Source organism: Bidens hawaiensis, unplaced genomic scaffold (genome assembly GCF_021521415.1).
Source record: "Bidens hawaiensis isolate Kalapana, Puna unplaced genomic scaffold, B.hawaiensis_p1.1 tig00017166_1, whole genome shotgun sequence".
NCBI classification, from domain to species: domain Eukaryota; kingdom Viridiplantae; phylum Streptophyta; class Magnoliopsida; order Asterales; family Asteraceae; genus Bidens; species Bidens hawaiensis.
The window spans coordinates 304704-331228 of record NW_027492599.1 but is presented as its reverse complement, the minus strand read 5'-3'; the positions used below and the strand labels follow the sequence as shown (position 1 = coordinate 331228).

Here is a 26525-nt window from a genome sequence, read left to right as displayed (position 1 = left end):
AATAAAACACATAATGAAAACCGCATATCAAACATAGATTTCTATTTTAAAAACTCCTAGAAATAAGATGATTGATCACGAAGCACATTTAAGTGGCCAAGAATTTTTGCTGCCAAAGATTTTGTTCTGTCGTTGCCCCTTTGAGTCAAGTCAACTAAAGCCATCTGAGCCAAAGTTCCATATTTCAGCTTCAAGTCAGACAAACGGAATATTCTATCCAATGCATATAATACTTTTTCCTGCAAGCTCGAAGATGAACAGCTCAGTAATTTTATAATTGGATGTATAGCATTAGCTTCACCTAGAACGTTGGACCCGTATGGTAGCCTTTCAGCTTCAATTAAAGTCAACAGTGCATCTAAAGAAGCTTCGCAAACACTCAAATCAGGATCTCCCAAAAGTCTGACTAATGGTGAAACGGCATCAGCTTCAACTAAACAAAAAGACGTTTCGACCGTACAGATTCCCTGATGAACAGGGCATGCTGATTCCAGCTGAGGCAAGAAGCACCTGAATATTTCCCCCAAGGTTTTCGGGATTGGTCGAGTTAACTCTGATGAACTTTTAGAAAGTTGACCCAGAGAAATGGATGCTCTCCTTTTGGTCAAACTTGTTCCTAGCTCCAGCAACTGGACCAGCAATGGAATGACACCCGTCTCGGCTACTTTTTTCTGTGAACTCTGATTTGTGGGGATGGTGAAATGACAAAGTGAACCAACGGTGTTTTCAATTAGTTGTGTTCTGCGCCTGTGGAGCCTGTTTTGCAATTCTGCACGAAGACGTGAAGAAATAACGGAAAGTCCGCCTGCTTTTAATAGTGACTCGGTGAGTTGAGATGACTGAGTCAAGTTTGAAAACACACCCATTGCCGAAGCAATCTCTTCTTCATCAATGGAAGTATTTATTATATTTATTAGTGTCTCGACTAATTGTAGCCCCGTGCGGTCCATAATCTCTTTGTCATCATCGTCTTCTGTTAAACAACAGAACAAACTAACAGCATTTGCTCTCACTTTTTGGTTTTCATTTTCACACAAAAGCACCAATGACTGGATGTTTTCTGGATTCTGAAAAAATATGTAAAAAATAATATTACCTTTCTTAATTACGCAATTAACCAACGTCAAAACCGAAGCTATAAGAATGAAGATGTTACCTGTCTCAACTTTGTTTTCACTGTAACAGCCAAAGGAGAATGGCACATGGCATAAAAAGAATGGAGTAAACTTTCTTGCACCAAAGGTCTTGAACAAACAATGAAAGAAAAAAGGCTATCAATATCTCCATCAGATTCAAACAATGAAACAGGTGGTTCATTGTAATTCTGTGACATGGTTGTCGATATGGCAAGCTGCATGATTATGGCTGCCAGCTCATCCTGTAAACAGTGTGACGACGTGTGATTGTAGAGAAGATTGACCAACAAGTTGACTGAGCCATTTTTTATCATTTGTATGCTGTTTTCAGGTACGCTTGAGAGGTTCCTTAGTGCTTTCGCTACTGTTTCTTTCCTTCTAGAGCTTCCTTGAGAGACCAAGTGAAGAAGTGAATCGAGTGCACCATTTGTAAATAAATAAGATTTGTTGTAATCCGTTAGTTCCAGTTCTGTCAATGTTGTCACCATGCACATCTTCACTTCTTCTGACCCTGCCATCAAAACAGAGTACGGGTCAAAACAGGCCAATCCAGGTTGGGTTCTGCTGACCCGTGAACGCTTGCTGCTCAAATTATAAATTAATAATTTAAGTATATAAAGAAAAATGATTTAGAAGGTTATAGGTATCAAAAATAGACTTTGGACGGCTTACAACCTGTTTGAGATTATAAAGAAAACACAAAACATGTCAAACCACACTCATAATTACATAATGGGTCGAAAACGTCACATGTAATAAATTTGGTCATTTTACTAACTCGCTAAAAAGCTTTAACAGGCCTGTCATGTAACTATCTAAGCATTAATAAGAAATTTGATATTAAATTAGCTTGTATTCACAGTAATAACCTGAAGATAGTCGACGAAGTAGATGTTTAAAATAATTAGCTTTTGCCATCTGGATAACATTTTGATCAGAGAATGCAAGTTGGTCCAGAAGTTCGTGTGCCCCTGTGACAGCTTGAGTATCAAGTGCTTGGTTGGACATGGTCACTAAAAGTAGTATGCATCCTCGAACCATCCCAAAGCAATTTTTTAACGTCTCAATTTGTACTAATTCCAATAATAATTCAACTGCCAGTTTCCTTCAGATATTGGACGCCCAAGAGATGGAACTATAGATTCAATCACACCATTGACTTTTGCAATCTTATCCTACAATACGCTTTTAGTATCAGATAGATGAATAGAAAAAAGATACAAGGCAACAAAAACTTTGGTTCAGTTTCAATTTCAGATTACAAAACTTTTTTTGGCCAGAAAACGCATCAAAGTATCTAAACTATCGTTAAAGCTGGCTGTCACTCAAAGACTTTGATTTAGGGTAATCAGATCTGGTAAGCTATCAAAATGATGGCATAGTGCCTGAAAACCGGTTATATTTGGTAATTACCTTCAATCAAACCTTTTAAAACTTTGACGTTCTTAGAAATTGACCAAAGTTGGTAAATCCTTTATGTATTTAACGTTAAATGAAGTAGAACTTGCATTATATCATTGCACATCATTATATATCACAGTTGAAGTATACATAAGTACCTTTGCATCATCACTGTTTTTTGCCAAAGTGCTAAGTAAGACAAGTGTACGAATCCTTATTTCTCGGTTATTACGACAGCTAAGTAAACCCACAAGGGTAGGAATGTAATTCTCCAAAACTACCCATTCCCGGTGCTCAGCTCTTTCTTCGCATAAGTTTTGCCACTCCTCCAGACAACAAATCACTTCTTCCTCATTTCCCTCAACTGATTGCCTTAATGTTTTATCAGAATCTAATATCAAATTATCAAGGTGGGAAGTGTTCCAAATAAAGATGGAGGCTGTGCCGAGTCAACATTTGCCAACGATTGAGCTTTCTGAGCCTTTCTAGTTTGCCTTTCCTGTTCAGTGTCAAGCCGTTCAACAACCAAAGGGACTGTTGAACCACCCTGATACAAAAAACAAAAGAAAAAACAAGATTACAACTACACAAGCCAACCAAATTACAAAATCAGTTTAGGTACTGTCTACTAAAAAAATAGCTAAATAAAGAAAAGTGTGAAATCCATCTCATTTTCTATTTATTTAGGCGATGGTGATAATGAATATAAAAGGTGCACTTCAAGACCAATTTTAAGCACCAAATATTTTTTTTAAAGAAAGATCATATATAATGCCACTTGGATCTTCTTCTCCACGTAATTAAAGTCTCACATAACACATAAACCTCAATGCTATCTTGTTAAACCTCAAATTTAATTACCTTGGAAGCTTCTTCACCCTGTGATTGGATATTTTTTCCCCTTTGGAATCTTCTTTCGAATGAGACAGACTTCATTGTCTCTTGTATGCTCGAGGTGAACTCCTCAGTTTTATTGATAAGAGATGGTTTAGACATCTCTGAGATCTTGTAAAATTGCTCCTGTTTGTTACAAAGTAAAAGACTTTAGGACTCAATTGTAAAAATGTAACAGATCAAGGACTGAATATTGTAACAATTAGAAGACATGAACTAATTGTGTAATAGTTTGATACTTGTTCAACTAACAAGTTGTTAGTTGTTAATGTGGTTATTCATCGAATCATCCTTTTCTCTGATTTTCTCAATTCATTCCCAAATTTACTCGAACCCATCCCAAATAAACTCCATCAATTCCACCGCGCAACTCAACCATGGCGACTCATAATCAGACATTGGAACAACGCGTTACAAAACATGAGATGGCGTTACACCGATTAGAAACCAATAGAACTAGATGATGGTTAGGAACTAATCGATCCTTTCTTGTATTCATTCCCTAATATATTTAACAAATACAATCTCATATTTGAAGATAAAATTCAAACTGTCAATGCTCAAATTCGTGTCTTAACAGGTAAGAAGCACGCACGTAACACAAATATCAAACATGAATACGACTTATTTAACTACTTTATATGTCATGACTGTAAGACAGTTTTAAGTTTTGTGTATAAATAAGGGAAAATAATGGAGTCTAGCCTACTAATCTCAATTATCTAAGAAAATAAAAAAATCACATACGACACTTTTTTGATTAACAAGTCTTATCGTGTCTTAAACAGATACCCAATTGCCAGCTCTATGCTCAATATATGTCATATTAGCTAAATATATACATATAATATATGGTTAATTAAACTCCCGCAGTCGAAGCGGGAGGTGAACGGATGTTGAGACTGGATCTAAAATCTTCGAACAAAACCTAGGGAAGACCCTTCGTTAAAATATCTGCAATCTGATGAGGAGACGATACATGGAGCACCCGGACCTGCCCCCTATGAACTTGCTCTCGGACAAAATGGATATCTAGTTCAATATGTTTCGTTTGTTGGTGATTGACGGGGTCCTGAAATATAAATGGCACTAACATTATCACAATAAACAAGTGTCGCACAAGAAAGTTGACGATAAAGTTCCAGAAGCAGATTGTGAAGCCAACATATCTCTGCGACAAAATTGCGACCCTACGATATTCTGCCTCGGCACTGGATCGGGATATAGTTGGATGGCGCTTAGAAGACCAAGAAATGAAATTAGAGCCATAAAAACATAATAGTATGATGTTGATTGGGGAAGCTTGATGATTTCTTCGTTGTTCTTCAATGGTGACATGGGAACGAGCGATGGCAAATGATGGAAGCGGTTCGGTGATTTAAATTATCATGTCAATTCCTTCGTATTGCGGAATATGGATGGAGGATCGGAAGTTACAGCTGGTTATGGGGAAGGGCGGCTAGGGTTTTTGATACCATGATAGAACTAGATCGATGATGGTTAGAAATTGATCAATCCTTTCTTGTAATTGTAGGTCCCGAAAAGCCGGATCCGACAAACGAATGGATTTTTTCTTGATAATTGTTTGAGGCGGGTGCGGTAAATCATCACGACCAAACAAAAATAATATAAAGATAAAATAGATGAATGATCGAGTAATCGGTTAAAAGATTTATATATTGGACTAGAACCGACCCCACCCAAGGTGAGCTCCCATTGGGTGGGTGATTTACACCCAAAAAAAACACACATACGATATTACATAAGGTCCTATTTATAGCCTAACACTATCCCTTCTAGAAGCCTTATCCCATTGAAGCTGAACGCGTGTGCCGAAGCCCTCGTTTCGTGTCCAGTTTTCTCGCCAACATAAATTATTAACTTGACATAAAATATATAATGGGTTTCGTAATTTGATATTGCAAATCACAACTTTTTGGCCTTACAGTATTCATTCCCCAATATATATAGTAAATAAAGTCTCTTTTTTGGATATAAAATTCTAACCGTCAATGCTCAATATATGAAAGACAATTTTATATATATATATATATATATATATATATATATATATATATATATATATATATATAATTAGCAACTTTAGTATGCATCATGGTTTGTACTTTGGGCTTTAATGGTTGTACTCACCTTTGGTTTTTTCTTTTTCATTTTTAATACTTTAGTTTTAACCTAGTACTTCAACATTTACAACTTAATCCAAATTTTACACTATACATTTCATATTTTACAAATTTTACGTTTTATGTTTCGGTCTAAACTTTGCGAGTTAACACATCGTAACATGCATATATGCGTGATTCAACGTTTTTACGCCTATTCTTTCCCGTTTCACGAGCCCGTCGCAACACACAACTCCTATCGACTTAGTTATTGTTTCTTAGTTTTACATTTCGTGTGCGTGGTTCAATGTTTTACATCTATTTGTCGTTCGGTTTAACCTTTTTGTTTTTTATTTCTTTCTTTATATGAGTTTTTTTCCGTGTTGGTTGTCGTTGGCGATGGTGTGACATGGATGCTACTTGGCATGATTTTACGCCCCCACCTCAACGCGGGGGTATAATTCTAGTATTATCTAAATATATACATATAATATATGGTCTATTAGAAACATTAACTGGTCGGAATTTAACAAGGCTTGAAGCCATTAAATTGGCGACAATGAACAGTTCAACTGAATGGACAAAGAACTCATGTTGGAAGCTGTAAGGAGTCAATTGAATCAGAATTCAACACAAATGCCGAAAATTATCATGAACTTGCAACTACTCAGTAATAATTAATCAAATTCCAATCTTGGTGGTCCAATTCATAATTATGAAACACGGGATCAAAGACCCAATTATGGAATTTTTAACCAGTTATTGAAATTTGAGTTTCCCAAGTTCAATGAAACAAATATTGAAGGTTGGCTGTGTAGAATGGATCATTCTTTCTATATTGATTGCACCCCTGAAAATATGAAGGTATGATATGCTATATTCCATCTAAAAGACATAACCCTATCATGGATCAAAATGCCATTGGGGCAGTAGCATCAATCAAACAAACCGGTACCCTTTAAGAATTGTGTAAAGAATTTGACATGGCTTTAACTAGAATTTTAATATGTTATGAATATGTTGTTAGCCTTTTCCTTATTGCTTTAAAACCAAAAATTGGAAACCCTGATAGCTATTAAGACCATAAATTCCTTCCCGAAGCCTATATGCTAGCTAGAAATCAAGAAAACACTCTAAAAACTACACCATTCACTTCTTGGAATAAATCCTATAAACCTATTACTCTTTCTGTCCCATTAAAAATGTCTATATTTTTTTTATTTGTCCCATTTACAAATGTCCGCTTTCAAAATTTATTAGCCAATTTTCAAATTTACCCTTAAACACACACAACTAGCATTAATATACAATATTGATGGACACAATTCCCAATGGCATTATAATCATTTGGTAAACAAAAAAGTAATTATTTAATCTACCTTAAACTTTGTGACATTTAAAAAGGAATAGAGAAAGTAATTCATATACCAATAATTCCAAAACTACCACTACAGTCACATCAGCTAACCTGCCCCTATGGCCAACACCATCATTCAATCCTAGAAATACATTTACAAAATGTTTAACCACAAAGGTTATTGTAGATAAAAGGGCCGGGGAAGAATATTTTGGTTGTAATGAAAAGTTCTCACCCTCACATAAGTGTAATAAGAATAAACAGATGTTTTCTATTGAAATATGTGAAGATGATGAGGTAGAGGATTTGTATGAAACCTTGGATACACTACAAGAAATCTAAGTTTTAGCGGCGACTCCGAGTATCAGCGGCGACGGCCAAAGATGTTGCCGCTAATGCCAGGAGTCGCCGCTATTGGTGTCGTCACTAAATCCCCAATCCGAGTGATCTTCTTTGGAATCTCTCCTAGCCCTTGATAAAACATTCATCCAACGGGTCTAACCATTTTATCTCATCCAAAGTTCCCTATATTCAAAAAACTAACACACAAACAACCACTACTCGTATCTCCTCACAGGTTGAAGTTTTTTGCCTTAGCCACCACCATTCTACCCCATCCACCATACCGCCGCCGTGCACAAGCAACACATTCTCCGGCCAAAATCTTACCACATGATATCATCGTCTTCCACTGCTGCAGCTGAAAATACATCAACATCATCGCCGTTAATGCCCTCATCTGCCACCGTGAATCGACACTGTCAATATCCAAGCGCTGTCAAGACCTTCAAGATTCAAGCTCTGTTAATCTCCTCACAAGTTGAAGTTTTTTGCGTTAGCCACCACCATTCTACCTCATCCTCCGTACCGCCGCCATGCACAAGCAACACAATCTCCGGCCAAAATCTTACCACATGATATCATCTTCTTCCACTGATGCAGCTGAAAATACGTCGACATCATCACCGTCAACGCCCTCATCTGCCACCGTGAATCGACACTGTCAATATCCAAGCGTTGTCAAGACCTTCAAGATTCAAGCTCCGTTAAGACGTGCAACTTCCAAGCTTTGTCAAGACCTGAAACTTCCAAGATTAATCAAGACTTTCAAACTCCAAGATTAGTGAAGACCTGCAACTTTAGCCCCCATCGTCACCGTAAAGCCGCCATTAACCACCATTGTTAAGCTCCACCACTTCTTATAATTTTTTGTGAAAATAATGTAGAAATCATGTACTTTAACGATTCAATGAGAAATTACACATGTTTTGTCTCCTTTTTTAGTTCAATTTGGGTAATAGTTGTGTTTTGTCGCGTTAAAAGCGCGAAATCGGTCTCCGACAAACTTTCTGGAAAAGTTTCCGGCAAATATTCTGGAAAAGTCTCCAGGGACCTATTAGCGGCGAAGCCTGTGCATCAGCAGCGGCAAGACGTAGAATCATCGGCGGAGAACTAGCGACGTCTTTTGGGATCTTTAGCGGCGACCTGTTGTCGCCGCTAAAAGACAAATTTTTTGTATTGATATATCCTCAAATTTCAAAAATACCATTACTTGAATTTTATCATATCTACTGCTATAATAAAAGAATACTACTTTGTGTCACCTATCACTCTCTCAGCCATCCTAACCCATTTTATTATTTGGATCCTATGTGGGTCATTACCCAACCTAAAATAGTCTTATTCTTATGTATATAAAGCAAGTGTGTTAATGTTTATTTATTTCTTCTTTTATTTCTTTTTATATTTTAACGTCATGTTTATCCTTAAGTAATAAAATGAAACAATTTAGCTATAGAAAAAGAACATGCCAAATGGGATTGAAGTGGTTTGAACATTGCTTTATTATTATTATTAGTATTTTCAGGCATATAAAATAAAAGTCAATTAAAATACTCTTTCTTAAAAATTTTCATTATATACATTGACTACATTCTCATAAATTTATTTATCGCCTTACTAACCTTTTAAATTTATCATTTTGGTTTATTTTGGATAGCTATAATCATGAATTTTTTTTAGCTATCATATATATAACTAGCTTTAGTCCTATGTAATACGAGGTTGTTTTATATTATTTGTTTATAATATTAATATATTTTTTTGGATTTTAATTTTATTTATAGTATGAAAGTTATTAATATACTTATGATTTGATGATAAAAAATTTCACAAATAAATGAGATGTTACAACCCGGTTTAAAAGCTATATGGGTTTGGCGATGTCCATGAACCGTTTTTTTTACTATAAAATTGTTTCTTAATTATAAATAATATCTTTAAAAAATGGATATTAATTTTTAGTATATCCTATTTTATAGGATTTTCTTATTTGTAAATATTTGCGTATTGTGTTGTCGTTTATAATTTGATTAATGTTTAAATTTTAAAATTTTTATCAATTTTCCATATAATACATCGGGCTCAAACTAGTACCACAATGAAAGTAATGGGTTCTCAATACTAAACCTCTTTACTCACAATTTCCTTTTCCTTGATGACAAGATTGCACACAAAATGAATTAACAAACTGATATACACACGCTTTATGGTATTTAATTTTGGTTCTTCATGTAATATCAACTACATATGTTTGCGGCTTTGTTTAAAAGAATATGAGCCACCCCAAGGTATTTGGGTCCCAAAAGTCGAGCAGGCACTATTTGAAATATCCTTATAATAGGCTCATCATGTGTAGGTGACTGTGCAATTTCCTTATAATAAGTCCGTCACGTGTAAGTGACCAAGTAATTTCCTTATAATAGGCCAATGCAGGTGACCGACCTATTTGAGCAGTGAGATTCATTAATGATGTAATGAGTTTGTGGGTTGCAATTAGGGTTTTATTATATTCTGTATTACTTATTAGCCAAGTTGGGTCGCCCCTTATAAATACATAGTCATGATAGGGTTATTGTATGAAGATTATTGTAATCAATTTTTGAGTTAGTCTTGATTATAATAATATGAGAGGTCATCCTAAATTGTGTGTTTGTAAATTGTGTGTTTGTGGGTGTTTCTAATTATAAATTTCTTCTTGAGTTTGGTATCAGAGCCAAACTGAAGATCTTCCCACCTATAGCCACATGTCGAACTATGATTGGTGTTGATGACGGCGAAGACAACTATTTGTGATTGATTTGTTTTCGTTGTTAGGTGTGACGAAGAACAATGGCGGATAAGGATACACCAAAGACGAGTGGTGGGAGCACCCAAAATGTGTTCCAAAGTCTCGTGCTTACGTACTAATTATACAATATGAGTTATTCGAATGAATGTATTCTTGAATGTGCATAAAATTTGGGATACCATTGATCCAGGAAAGAGTGATGCCGATAAGAACAATATCGTGACTCCGTTGTTTCAGTCGATCTTAGAAGCTACAATCTTGCAAGTGGATAATCCGGAGATGGCGAAATATATTTGAAAGGCGGTTAAAATGCGTAATTTGGGGTTGGTCCGGATAAGGAGGAGAGATTGAAAACCCTCATGACCGATTTTTGATGGTTTAAGGATGAAAGAGACGAAGACAATTGATGAGTTTGTAGTGAAACTCTAGGTACGACATCGAAGGCGACGTATTTAAGGGATTAGGCGATCAAGGAAATTAAGTTGGTTAAGAAGTTCCTCAAAAGCCTGAAGTAAGTTTCTTTAGATCTTTGCCTTTCTTGAACAAACTTTGGATCTCAAAATTGTTGGGTTTGAATACGTGGTGGGACATTTAAAAGCATAAGAGGAGCGGATTATAGAAGAAGACATGCATACCAAATCTCAAGGTAAGCTTATGTTTCACGGGTCTAACTCATCATTAAGTACTCATTATAATAATCGTGACTCCACTCGTGGAGGTCGTAGACTTGAAGGTAGGTGAGGATGAGGTGGGTTGGGTCAAACCCAACTCATCAAGAAAATGCCACGAACCCTGAAAACTGTGAATAAAAGGGTAAAGACTGGGACCTCCCAAAGGTTCAATGTTAGTGATGCGATAAGTTTAGAAACTTTGTTTCCAAGTTTCTGGGCTGAAAACAAAATTTTTAAAGCAAAGAAAAGTAGGTTGAAGCTTCCGAGATAATGGATCCTTCTTTGTTTTGATGAGGTGTCTTTAGGAAACGGTGTCCTTGAATGAAAAAAGGTTATACCAGGAAACTACAAGTGTCCAAGGATGGTGATATATGGTTCTTGGAAAATGATGCGAGTAACCATATGATGGGTATGGAGTTCTTACAAACTTAACAAACGAGTTATGGAAAAGGTTAACTTCGGGCATAATTCTTATGTTGACATATGCGGTAAGGGTTTGATTTTATACGAGGATAAAACTAGAGAACAATGTTTGCTTACAGATGTTGATTTCATACCAAGTCTTAGAAGCAATATTATTAGTATCATTCAGGCCTCTGAACATGTGTGTGATATCTATATAAATAGAACTACATTACGATGCACCATAGACAAGGTAGGTTATTGATGAGTGTGACTTGATCCCCTAATCAACTATATAGATGAAAATCGGTACACCGATTAGTTACTTAGCTTAATTAAAGAAACAAGTTTATTGTCACATGCCAGGCCTTTCCACTTAAATTTGAGTAAAAAAAGCTAATGGCTATAAGGGAGATAGTTTTAAGGGATGCATGAAGTTACCCATGAAAACAAGTTGTGTGAAATTTGTTTATTCGGGGAGCAAATTAGACAATATTTTCCTCAATCAGTGGCGTTTAGGGAAAATCGAGCCCTAGAACTTGTGCACGGTGACGGGTGATCTATATGGACGATGATACTAATGGTTCGTTTGGACGTATTTAATAAAGGTTAAAGGTGAGGCGTTTGACGCTTTCAAAAAGTTTGAGGAACTGGTTAAGAGGATATTGAGAAAAAGTTCAAGACGTTCCATACCGATCAAGGTGGTGAGTTTACCTCACACAAGTTCAACCAATCTTCCAACATGGAAGGCATTTAAATACATATAACGACACCATACATACCTCAACAAAACGGAGTGGAAAAGGGTTCAACTAATACACATAAAGCAAAACTCATGGCAAAGCGGTACGTGCAACAACCCTGAGTTGATTTTGACTAAGTCTTTGCTTTGGTGGCGAGATTTGAAACCACGTGTATGCTCATTGTCATTGCAACAACCGATGGATGGAAATTACACGAGGAGCTATAGGAAGAGGTCTTTGTTTCTCAACAGGATGGTATTCTTACAAAGTTTACAAGTTATCCAAGGCTTTATACAGTTTGAGGCAAGCACTGCGGCCAAGCTTGGCGGTATTCTAATATGTTTAAAATTTGTAAGGTTCTCACAATAACAGGTGGTGTAGGACCGACATTATTATATTGGTATATGTCAATAATTTGGTCGTGACGGATTCGAACAACGATCACATAAATCAGTTCAAACTTGCAATGTCTAAGAAGTTTGAAATGTCTAATTTAGGAAAGCTCAGTTACTACCTTGGAATCAGAGTCTCGCGGTTGGAGAACTAGATTGAAAACGCATATGCTCGACGCATTGAAAGAAGTCGGGATGGAGGAGCGCTAATCAATATTTGTATCATGTATCCTAATGTAAAATTGTCTAAAGCTAAGGATGACATTGATGTAGATCCATCGAAGTAGCGAAAGATGGTAAGGTGTTATGTTACTTGTTAAACACCAAGCGGTTTTGATTGACATGGTTAGTAGATGCATTCAAACTCAAAGGAAATCTCACTTAAGAACAATTAAACATATTCTTTAGTTTATTCAAGGAACTGTTGGGTGGGGGTCATGTATAAACAAGGTGGATCAAAGTTGTTGATTGGGACAACAATAGTAGCCATAATGTTGAGGAATATGATGGAAGAAGTACTAATGGTCATGTGTTTTATTACAGATGAGCCCCGATTTCTTGTACTCAGAAAAACAATGCATCGTAGCACTTTTATCATGCGAGACGGAGTACAAGGCGGTGAGCTCGGTTAAGGGCCAAGTCGTATGGTTACATGAATTGGTGGTGGACTTAACTCGATGGAAATTGATAGAATTGGTGTTAAAGATTAATAACACATTGACAATTGCCTTTGTTAAAAATTTGGTATTAAAAAGTTGAAGCAAGCACATGAGTCATCGCTTCATTATATACGGGAATGTGTGGAACGAAACGAGTTAGTAGTGAAGCAGGTTAGTGTCAAGGAATAAATAAAATCTCTTTGAAGAATCAAGTTTTAAGAAAGCCAAAGATTTCTCATGTTGAAGACCTCCTAGTTTCGAGCCAGAAATTAGGGTGATTGTTGGTAATTTTCTTAATATATGGCCGTCACTTGTAAGTGACCGACTTTGACCTATTTAAGCCCGTGAGATTTATTAATGATGTAATAGGTTTATAGTGTTACATATATGGTTTTATCATATTCGATATTACTTGTTATCCAAGTTCGGTCACCCTTATATATACATAGCCATGATTAGGGTTATTGTATGAGGGATTATTGTAATCGAGTTTTAATTAGTTTCTTGATTATAATAATACGAGAGTTCATCCTAAATTGTGTATTTATTTGTGTTATCGACTATCAATTTGTTCTAGAATATGACATATATGAGTCGTTGTACTATGTACAACCAAATAAGCTTTAATTACTCCCAAAAGTTGTCTCTCTCTTTATCTAATAAGATAAATATCCCATCCTGGTGCCACAAGATCTGATTGTTTGCTTTTCTTTTAAGGATATAAGAATTATTTTTGGGACTATATTCACTAATAGTGTTGATGTTGAAATGGCCTTTGCCATTTCCCTATGGTATGTTTATGTTCTGATGTTGGCCGTGAGGGTTTGAATCTCATTCAAGTGTGTCTTTTTTCAACTATTAACCAATTGTTCGAATCCCATTCAAGTGTGTCTTTTTTCAACTATTAACCAATTAATTTTTTATTCTGATTTCATTGCCGGATTTCATTTTGGAATCCTAGGCGGGGAAGGTAAGACGCCGCCTTTGTAACTCCGAAATCTGCTTTCTTTTTCGAAGACAGCCGTTGCGGGTTTCCGTTTTGGAACCCTAGGCGGCGGCTGTGGTGGAGGTAAGCTGGTGATGTTTGACCTCTTATCCTCTCCTCCCATTAAATCAATGTTTATTATAATTATGCTCTACATGGGTATAGATACATCTTGCTTAAAATGTTGTGCCACAACTGTCTGTTGATTATACTTTACACTTGTCGGCTTCCACTTTGAGCCCTAAGCGAAGCGAGGCCGGTGGTGGCGGGCCTAAAGCTTTTCTTTGTGGTTGTGGATTCTGGGTTTGCTCTAATTTTGGGCCTTTTGACATATAATTTGAACAATACTAGGTTAAATAAATATTCATCTAAATTATAGGGCATGCTCTCATTGCTGTTAGTTTGAAGGCATATGAATCTGATGGTTTGGTTTGGAACTCTACGATTGATTTGATATTGATATAGTTTGAAATTGTTGTTGTAGATTGAAGTTTAACCCCTTAGAAGTTATTGTTTGTGGTGTTCGATTTGGTAGGATGTGGCTGATAAAGTGGCAACATTTGGTTACTTTCTCACTTTTAGTCGTGATGATGGTGGTTAGCTACTTGGTGTGCCGAGCCGTGGTTCGTTAATGATGAGTCAAAACGGGCCAAAACAGTTATATTTTGTATGGGTTGAAAAAGTTAAGATTGGATTGACCCATAAGTCAAAATCGTCAAAAAAAATGGATTGGAAAGTGTGGTTGTGTGACCTTACGGCGGTCACTGGCAGTAGTGTGTGTCAGTTTGTTTCTCTCTCTTTATGACGATTTTACCCGGCGACGATGATGGTCCGTTACTAGGCATGGCAACCTTGGTTGCAGTCGTGGCGGGACTGAGCCGTGCTTTGTTAGTGATGACAATGATGAATTGTGCATATGAGCCTCTTTCTTTTGTAAGTTCTATGATGATGCATTTTTATTTTTATTTTCCTCAAAGTTTGGTTATATATTTATTTTTTGCATTTGTGTTTTCACTAGCGTAAGCATTTATTTTAAATGTTAACGGGTTTTTTTTGCTTTGTCATAAACACGGCACAACACGCAGTGACACATTTAGGTTTGCCAATATCGGTTCTTTCACAATTTGACACGTTATTGCCAAGTGTGGTGTCCAAATTTCTAGACACTAACCCGTGCGTGACGCTTGGGTTGGAGCAGGTCACAGAATAAACCTGTCAAAAGAGTGTAAAAAATTTGAAAGTTGCCATTTTGGCATTCATTTTACAATTACCAATGTGGTTAGGTGACTAATAGTAATATACACTGAAAATTCCTTAAGGTTTGTATCTTTTATTAACTAATTCATATTTTGTTGTTGTAGGTAACTGATTGGAGGTTTGAAAGTGTATAAAATGGTTTCAAAAGTGTTAATAAGACCTTGCTTAGGAGAAAGATGAGACTTGCGTGAGGTGCTTCATATTGGGAACAAAAAGCAAGGAAACAAGTTTGTGTTGTTTTACTGGATTCTAGAGAATGCTACATAATATACAAATACTTATTGTAAGTTAATAATCAATTGTGTATGTTTACATAGGTTCCAATGATAAGTAAGCTAGGAGACCTCAATGCTGCTATTCAAAGTTAGAACCTAAGGCTTCCGCTTTGAAATAAATTGTTGTTTTGGTGATGCATTTTGTTTTTGTGGTAGATTCAGATTCAAAGTGAATGTTCTTTTGCCGGCTTTATACCAATGTAAAAGTTGAAACTGAGAGTTACACGTCTTGATTTGCGGCGGGTCTAAAAACTAGTTTCTTTTACATACCAACCTTTCTATCAAGTAAACCTTTTTATAACTTTTTTTCATTCATTAGCTTGATTCTACATATACTCCTCCTATAACCTCTAACATTCATTAGCTTGATTCTATATATATATATATATATATATATATATATATATATGAGAGTGGCAAAACATTCTAAATTTTTATTAAAGAGTATATATATATATATATAAATATAGGGGGGTGAGTTCATTATGAACCAAAAAAAAGTGGAGTACGTCTGTTTTACATGTAATATAAAACATGTAGAAGCATTTTCACAAAAAAATATATATATTAAATTATACTTTTTCATAATAAACAGCTAATAAGGTATAAAAGATCTTTTACAAAAGTAAGTTTTTTTAAAAAGAAGTTTTTACGACTATGTTTATATACAACTTCAAATAAAAATATGCAAAAATGATTTTTTTTATAACATATAAAAATGAACTTTTTATTTTAGAGTTTTTCACATGTTAAACTCAGGGGTCACTTGTTACCTACTCTGGCTACTCACATGCAAATTTGTGAGTTATATATATATATGGGATGGATCTTACGAGAAGTAATATTAGAGCGAGAAGTGCGAGAAGTGGATCTCATCCATTGATTTTGTTTGATCAATGGTCATTACTCAAAATGGTATTCTTGTAATTTTTGTTTCACCATTTTATTGAACTTTAATACCAAAAGGGTATATTAGTGATTTTGGTATACCATCATTAAATAGAAACTTGAAGCTCTAGTCATTTAAATCCCTTAGTTAAAGCCACAATTAAGTGTATCTTTTGAAAATCATTTATTGGTGTACTCATTTTCAAGATTTACAAATGTTTAATATAACATGGTGGATATTGAATATATTGTTATTTGCAAGAGTTAATGGTGATGAAGCTGGTAAAAATATCTTGTATCACTATGTAGTGTAGGTACGTACGTACATACACACATACATATATACGTAAACATACATACGTAGGTTGGTACATACCTACGTGCAGACGTACATGCATGCCTACGTACGCACGGATGGCTGTACGCTCTACGTCCCTACGTGCAAGCGAACCTATGTGCCTACATACGTATGTCCCTACATGCCTACGCATGTACATACACACATACGTACGCACCTACATCCCACGTGTGGACGTCCCTACGAGCCTACATACATATGTACATTCACAAAGTGTATCATGTACATACAAGTTTCATATGTTAGTATGGGATCTCTTTTTAAATGATATAGAGTAATTTTTTTGTTTAGTATGTGGGACAAGCAAAATCCCATGTATGTATATATATATATATATATATTTTCTTTTATTAATGATCACGTACATACAAATATTTGGATCTTGATTTGGGTGATGGAGGCAAAATCAATTTTATTCTTAGGTTTAATTTGTGTAAAAGTGCAATAACAAAATGGGAATATAAAATCGTTAGGTTAATGTAGTAGCAATATTAAAATTAGTTAATCAAACTAATAACTTCAAATTCAATCGATAATGTTCAACTTTGCAGCAATATATTAAGTATATCATATTGATTAATTAGGAAAAGTGGAATTAAAGATTATATAAATATTAATGAATATATAAACAATAAATTGTAACTTACATGTAATTTAATTACTATTAGTTACCAAAAAATGAGTAAATCATATTTTACTAATATACCATTTTATTTAAATAATCAAAAATTAAAAAGAAATAATGTGATTGGTTAGAATCTCTTCTCGCACTTCTCATACTAAGAAACACTTCTGAAATGAACCTAATCTTTTATATATATATATATATATATATAACTTCGTGGGCTGAATTTTTATATAATACTAACTCTATATAAAAGAAACAAAAATTACGATTGGTTGATTGATTATAGTTTTCTTAATTTTTTCATGAACCTAGATGTTGAAAGGTAAAAACTAAATATTAAGTATAGAGGTTTTGTGTCATTTTATAAAATACATTTTATATTTTATTTGTATTTGTAAGAAGTCTATGGGCTAGTATGTAATTATGTCAAACTTGAATCATGTTTCTTAGCGATGCATCGTTTATGTGGTGCCGGTTCTAGGGTTATATATAAACCCCCGACCACAATCAAGTCTGAATGTAACATTTGCAAGATTATTGAAGCAGTATTATTATCAAATTCAATCTATTGTTCATCCAATTGTGTTTATTCTTCAATTTCAATCCGAATTTGCCAACACTAGACTCCCTAATTGCTCCCCCAATCTGTTATTACTTTTGACTAATACGAACCAAGCTAGCTAGCTCAGTTTATAAACTAACCAAGTTCGAGCTTAGGTTTTAAGATTGGTACTAGTCAAGCTGCGCTCGAGTTAGCTTGACTTGGCTCGGCACGTGAACAACCCTCATCTTTTTCCATTATTAGGGATATAAATTGGCATATAAATACAAAAATTACAAAGCACATTACCGATTCAGGACCATGGATGATGCAGCGCATAGTTTTTAATTCCGTAAAAGATTGCTCTGATTGCGGAGGTCTACCGGTTTTTCTCCATCCTCTTACCTCTATAACAATGTGTGATGTAAGCTTAAATTCAATTAAAAATACCAGAATTAGCTTGGCAAGAAGAGCATACCTGTATAGTCAATGGTATCCCCAACTAAAATCCTAAACCAACCAAGATTTCCTTTGCCAGCCTCTATTAACTCAAAAAAATCACGGCGGCAAAGATAGTATGCTCCTGTGCTTAGTTGAAATCTAGACAAACCTCCTCCAAGAATATCTACTAATTCCATGTCCTTTTGCATGGTTTCATTCGCTACTTCATCATCTGTGTACACAAGGTTCACACCACACTCACGTATATCTAATCCATTCATCACAATGATAGACACGTTAACATTATCTCCAACTTTCAACGTGTTTCCAATGGGCCAGTAGCTTAACCATATAGCAACCTCACCAAACACAGGTTTGCCAAAGAGCCTGGGATTGTACATCAAATCAACACCACTGGTTGTACTGATTTTAGCAAACCATGCCCAATTTTCCTCATCTAATATCGTGTATATAAAAGCTATGTTTAAGCCTTTGAGCCTCTTATCCTTGGGACACAAAGGCACATCAAAGGATTGAAATGGGGATTCTGATATATACTCAGGCATCAGGTTTGCATCCTTTATGTCTGGCAGAGATGTGCTCATTATATTAAATTCATACAACATCTGCACCAAATAAACAACAAAGGTCAGTCATTCATATTAAATAAATTTGCAGGCAATACATGATAGCGGAACAGAAAACCTGGAGCTGCCGAGTTCTGCCTATTGCGAGTTCATCATCGCCAATCAGGCACATCTCATGATTTTGATATTCTTTTAGCCACTTCATATGTCCCAAATCAGCTTCATCAAGTTTGGCTAGTGGCATTAACTTGATAAATCCTTCAATTTCACACAAACTGGTACATCCTTCATAGCCAAACTCTTGCAATGTGAATTGGAGTGATTGGAAAGTAATTTTCTCCAGAGAGACACAGTAATATACATATAACTCTGCAAGTGTACTTGGCAGACTTAAAAGCTGCTTAAGGTTTGAGCACAAAGTCAAGTCAAGGACTCGAAGACTTTTAAGATGAGTGTAATCAGGCAGAAATTCGAATAGACTGTTTCCTAAATTCAAGTATTGTAAAAATGAGTGGACACTAAATCGCCAAGGAAAAAGATCACTACACTCAATATAACAATCCTTGAGGAGTAACCGCTGTAATGTATGGGGCAATGAAAATGTAGTTGTCTTCCCTAAAATCTTGCATAGGTTTTCACACCCTGTCATGTTTAAAAGAACAAGACTCTTAAGGCATCCAATGGTTTCACATACATAAGACAAATTGTGACAGTTCCAAAGAATCAAAGTCTCAAGATTTGGGAGTAATGAAATGTTGCGGATTTTACATAGATTGTGCGAGTCTTTAAGATTCAGAATCTGTAGCGATTGAAGAGCCTGTTGCAAAATACAAATAAAGAATATAAAAGCCAGATAAGATAAAAGGCCATATCATGAAAAGAAGATCATGTATTCCCTACCATGGGCGGCTCAAATATTTCCAAGCAGCTGTAGCTCATATCTAAAGCAACCAAGTTTTCCATAAATAAGTCACGAGGTATGGTCCTTAAATGGAACCCAAGCCAGCAGATCCATCTTAAATGTTCTGAAAAATTCTCGTAGGATCCAGTAAGTTCAACATATTTGAGCTGGAGCAATTTTAGTTCATCCATATTTTTAAGTGAGTCTGTCCGAAAATTTGATGCCTGCAAAAATTAGCATTAAGACAACAATTAGCATGCAGATGTTCTGAAGTGTCCATAAAATGGTATATAATGTGGAAAAAAAGAATCAATGTATCAAAAAACTTGTACGGTGTAGTGGTATACAATTAAAAAAAAATTTGTACTTCAAGTACAACCACTGTATCAAAATTCAAAATAAACCCGTGTATAAAGGTTGAACAGACGCTCTGATACGAACCCGTTCGGATCCAAGAGAGCTGAAGGGTTCAAGGAAGATGAAGAGCTACAGGAAGTCGAATGGTCTAAGTAACCGCTTCAATAATTATTACAATTAGGTCTATATAAGTGTTCATGCTTTAGTTTATGGATATCCATGTTTTATATAATAAAAATATTAGGGTTTATTAACCTTGTATTTGGAGAATTGTCATCTCGAATTGGCTAACCGGAGACTAGCCCATGTCGAATCGGGTCAACTATCCTTTAATTTCTTGTTTAAGTTTTGGGGTTCTATCATTTGGTTCCGTTGCTGGGAAATTCGAATGGCACATACAACCCAGGATTCGGTTATCGCTACCCAATTATCAGCCATTGTGTCACGATTAGACTCCATCCTAGCAAATATGAAGGATGATATTGCAGCAATCAAGACACAAATGATCGGAGATGGCAGTTACCGTGAAAAACCTGAGGATTGTAAGAACACAGTGGCGGAGGACATTTTAGTGTCCGACAAAAAGGATGAGATGGTCGCTTCTGATAGCTGGAAGGGTCACGATCAGATTCTGGAAATTAAATCCCATAAATTTGATTCACCTGCCAAACCTCAGACATCACAATCCATTCTCAAAATCCAGGAGGAACCTCACGACCTACAACCGGACTTGTCTAAGGAGAAAGACCTAGATGATAACCCTAGCAATGGTGAAGATCAATTTGAGCAGGTGGTAGGTGTTAAACAATGGGCACAAGGCTCCTATCGGGAATTTTCAAATCAAAACATCATTGTATTGCCCCCCCCCCCCCCCCCATATACAACGAACAGAGATTTGGAGAAAAACCTAGTATTTGATATGGCCAATCCCCTTGAGGATAAGCCATTGCTTGGGCTTACCATCAGTAGGGTCGTCCATGTGACTTGTGAGCCTGCCCTCCTAACAAACTATCGCTCCCATCCGGTCCCTTATGCTCCATTGTTCATTTTGGTCCATGTTCAGCATCAGCCTTGTTTAGTTGAAGATGGCTATGGGGTTCAGGAAGCGGGCCAGGCCATGATTGAATGGCTAATCGCTTGGTTATCAAATCTAAACGGAGGTGACAATAATATGCCATATTCTATGAAGCGGGTCTATGAAACGTGTGCAGCTACAATTGAATGGATGATCACTTGGCAAAACTATTATCGAATTTCCGACTTGATGACAAGTCGATTTTCCGGGCCAGAAGTATTGATACGAACCCGTTCGGATCCAAGGGAGCTGAAGGGTTCAAGGAAGATGAAGAGCTACAGGAAGTCGAATGGTCTAAGTAACCGCTTCAATAATTATTACAATTAGGTCTATATAAGTGTTTATGCTTTAGTTTATGGATATCCATGTTTATGATATTAAAATATCAGGGTTTATTATCCTTGTATTTGGAGAATTGCCGTCTCGAATCGGCTAACCGGAGACTAACCCATCTCGAATTGGGTCAACTATCCTTTAATTTCTTGTTTAAGTTTCGGAGTTCTATCACGCTCATACATATATATTAGAACATCTAACCCCTAATATCTATCTATTGCAATCAGAAAGTTATTACTTAAACAGTATATGGTTATTTCTTTCTATAAATTTCTAATATGATATCAGGCTCTAGTTTTTACTTATTCTATAATAATTACCTTGAGTGCATACTTGCCTTCCCTCTGTATTTTCATGTCAAGTGCTAGACCTTCCATTGTTTTTGAACCCTAAACAAAAAGAGGATCAAAACATGGAACTTTAGAAGAAACAGGATAATGTGAAGGGGGAAACAAGCTTCAACGTAGATATAAATCTTACCTTCCCTTTTCTTAGCAAATCATAAGATTCCTTATTACACCAGACTCTACTACGTTTTGCAGGATCTTTAGGTGATTCTTGATGGACTATTGTTCTCCCCATTTCTTGAAGTAATGGATGCATCAATAGTTTTTTGTCTGGTGAAATAGAAAGAAGGCATCTCTTAGTTAATGTCTTGATCCTAGACATTGCTGAGTAGTCATGCTCCAATATCTTTACCACATAATCCATGTCTATACCAATAAAGAAGCAAGCAATATGCAAAAACAACTCTCTATCAGTGTCATATGGTAACAAGTTATAGCTCCTTATGAGTACACGATGAATTCCAGGATGAAAATCTTTTTCTAATAAATTCAGTGCACTTTTTCATGATGTGATGCTGTTATCTTCTTGTAAAGAGGACCCCAACACTTCAAGAGCCAGTGGATTTCCTTCACAATACTTCAATACCTTTTGTGCAAGCTCCTCATAACCTTCCATCACAATTTTGGATCTAAAGGCATGAAGACTGAAAAGCTCTAATGATTCATCATCATCTAGTAATTCCAATTTGTACTCCTGACACCTGGATTCAAACCATTTGAGTGTATTGTCTTCCCTGGTTGTTATTACAATCTTGCTTTGCTTATTTATATCCCTGCTTCCAAGGAAAGCAAATAACTGGCTTTGTTCAACAATGTCATCGAGAACAATAAGTGCCCTTTTTGTTCGTAAGGCCTCTTCAAACTTAGATGTACCTTGACAAACAATTGGTATTTTCCTCTTCTTGCCCCCTAAAATATCTCCAAAAAGTTTTTCTTGTAGCTGCAGCAAATCATGAGGTTCCTTACATCGACCACCAATGTCTTCGATGATACTGATAGCATCAAAATTTTGCCAATTCGAATAGACAATGTACCGGGCCAAAGTCGTCTTGCCACTTCCTCCCATGCCAGAAATTACTAGAAACCCACTATCCGGTTGCTTTAACCATGAATCGATCTTTTTAACACGAGCATCCATCCCTATTACATTGGGTGGAAGATGAACTTGTTTGCGATCAAGCTTATTGTAAATGGTATCTACAATTTTCTTCAAAAATACTGTCTCACGCCTGTAGCAACAAGGAATATGAGCAAATTCAACATATGGCATTTAAGGGATGATTGTACAATTTGATGGTGTGGAAAACGTTCCAAATGTAAAGTACAATCAACAAAAAAAATATCTGTAAGTTGATTATGATAATTAATATATTTGAATAGCAATTGCATAGACATAAATCGTTTCTAATCTTAGTTACACTTGCTTTTTTAGACATAAATTTTTTTTGAACAACTTTTAGACATAAATTTAACCAAACTAAATAAATAGTAATAAATTTACCAATCTTATTAATGATTTGAGGGGGGAACACTATCTTGACATAGTGTTACAATTGTTGTGTATATACTATCTTGACATAGTGAACATTTGAAGACTTGTAAATACATTATCTTAACATAGTGTGTTGAAGGATGTGGTCATTACCTTGGCTTAGTGAGGTTGTACTTGGTGATCCCTACCATTTAGGAAAACGCATATTTAAAAAACACTCAGCTGGAAGTTCGGGGAAAGGACTAGAGTGTATTAGTTAATATTAACTTAAACCTCTATAAATCGGTTGTGACATCTTTATCCCTTAAACTACTTATTGAATTTACTACTACTGTGTTGTGAAAAAAGTTTAAGAAGGTCATTAGCATTCCTGAACAAGTTAAAATTTAAGAAAATCTATTCACACCCCCCCCCCCCCCCACCACCACCACCCCCACCCCTCTAGTTTTCTACACAAATTAAACTCGTAATTCATCTATTAAATAAAAGCATATTTATCTAAAAAGGTCCTAATCAAATATTATCTCTAATTGAATTTGAATAAATGAAGTCAGTCTCATAACTTGAAATAGGCGGTCCGTTAAACCAATACGCCTAACAATCAACCCCTCCCCCCCCTAATTCCTGAACTGTATCACATCTCTTTGAACTTGATCCTTGCAAGAGCTTTCATCAGTGTGTCAACTCGTTGCTCTTTGCCACTCATGTATTCGACTTCCAATTCACCATCTTCAACACAGTACCGGATGAAGTTGTAACATTCCTAAAAAATATTTGTGCCAAATATGGAAATATTGAAAGTTCAAAGGCCAAACAGACACCAAAGTATAGTCTAATTTGTAATTTTGTAAATCTTGGCCTGCAAACCGCCGCCTATACTTTCAACCGTCAGTCGCCGATTAACATGGGTGACGGCCCGCCGTCTATGTTAGTGCATATTCTATGTGACAACATCTTAAATTCTTAATAGATAGGCCGTATTTGTAACCGATATTGTAATCAGTTTTATGATTGTGTTTATGTGGTTAAGGGTTGTAACGAACTTAGGGAAGGAGAACTTACCAAAGTTCGCCTGACTTGTGAAGGCGAACATGTCTAGTATATAAGGACATGTTCGACTTTGGTTTAGGTTAGACTTTCATCCATTTTTGTGTGTCTTGGAAACTTGGTGTTCTAGGGGTATTCTAGTATTGGTTGTAATCGGTTTATGATCAATAAAAGAAAATGGTAAAAGTGGATTTGTTGTTCTCGTTGTTCGTTTATTACTTGTTAGTGTTAATCAAAGGGATTCCACACCTCTGGTAGAACGTTTAGGTCTCGTCAAGTTCCAGCCGGGACCTACATTCTAAATCTTTAATGGCCCGTTGTCGGTTAGTTAACCTTGTTAAGAAATTAACTGCATGTAAGGCTAATATTTGTGACTTGCGATATCAAATTACGAAACCCGTTATATATTTTATGGTCAAGTTAATAGTTAAAGCCGACATGAAAATCGGACGCGAAACGAGAGTTCGGGATGCGCGTTTACCTTTAATGGGATAAAGCTTCTAGAATACTTATTAGCCTATAAATAGAACACTTGTAGTCTTTTATATGTGTGTGTTTTCCATGATGTAAATCATCCACCCAAGGGGAGCTCACCTTGGGTGGGTCGGTTATTTATTAATGTTATAAATCTTTTAACCGACAACGAGATCATTCATATATCTAATCTTTATATTTGTGTTCGGCCGTTTGATTTACCACACCCGTCTCGAAATGTTTATCAAGTGCAAAATCCATTCGTATAGTCGTTTTGGGACCTACACTGGGTAACAGAGCAGGTCGAATCTTATAATTCAACTTTGCTCTTGATATTCGGATTCTATTTCCGCTATTACCCGAACCAAGACGTTAAAGACCCGTTGAAGTTTGAAAATAAAGTGGGAAATAAGCGTGTTTGAAGCTTCTCCATCTACAAGTGTCAGATCTGGTCGTTTCTGGAACCGTTCCGCTATACGCTTAAAATCCGACGACCCTATGGTTCTTCTCAGTGACGAGTTCGAAGTTGAAGATGTAAAATATCAAACTCCGATGGATGAGTGTCGGTTATTTCGGGTCGTAGCAACTATTGGATAAAGATGTGACTGACGAGTTTGCCGGTAACTGCTGGAGGTGGTGGATGGTGGTTGTCTGGGTTTCTATTTATCGAAAAACCGTTCAAAACAAACCAAATCGAACTCGATTTGAATCGAATCCATTCGAATCGAACTCGATTCGATTTAAATCGATACGTTTTTCCGGCATTCGTTTTTCCGACCGACGAAGAAAGAAAGAAAGAAAGAAAGAAAGAAAGAAAGAAAGAAGAAGTCATTGGCGAAGGTGGCCACAGATGGGTGGCCGGAGCTTTCTTTTATAGCCAGACAGCGGCGGTGGTTGAATCTGGTTGCGGCGGCGGTGAAAGTTGGTTGTGGAGGTGGAGTGAGAAAGAATATGGTGGCGGCGGTCGAAAACCGTTTTCGGGCGGCTAGTAACCGGAATCTGATTATCCGGCGATGGGTAACAAATGTGTGGCGGTTGTTCATGAAAGAAAGAAGAGAAGAGAGGACGGCGGCCGTCACAACTGTAGTGGCAGAAATCGCTTTTCCGATGGTGGCAGAAATCGCTTACCAAACTACAATCATACCGGCCATCGGGCACATTATTGTCCATGTAGTGGTCTACGCGTATGTTTAGTTTTGATGAAAAGGGATTGAGAACGACTGAGTCGTTGAACGCTATTGTTGTTGTGTCTTAACGAATTATGAAAACATTTTTTAGTCAAATCAGCATTATTCATCAACATATAGCAAATGTATTTTAAAAGTGTTTTTAGATAATCAAGAATAAGACATGGATATGTCGAACGGAGATCGGAGATTCCTATGCACATATTATAGCAATGGCCCAAGTCAAACATCAACTTCGTGATAATTTATTCTTCTATCGCCTCTTTCGATTTCATCATCACCCCTAAAAGTGTGAAGTCCTGCTCGAACTAAAGCATCATATAGATGATCTGTAAAAGAATTACGAGTATCTTCACCTCTAAAGCTTAGAAAGACATCATATCTTCTGATGTTATCTGCAGGAGAAGCTGCGGTGCTGCTAGAGTAAGAACTGGAAGCCAT

At 36.2% G+C, this 26525-nt stretch overlaps 1 pseudogene; it reads right to left on the bottom strand.

Annotated features, from left to right (window-relative positions):
* Window positions 1-56: 56 nt before the first annotated feature.
* Window positions 57-26525, bottom strand: LOC143553329 (uncharacterized; annotated as a pseudogene).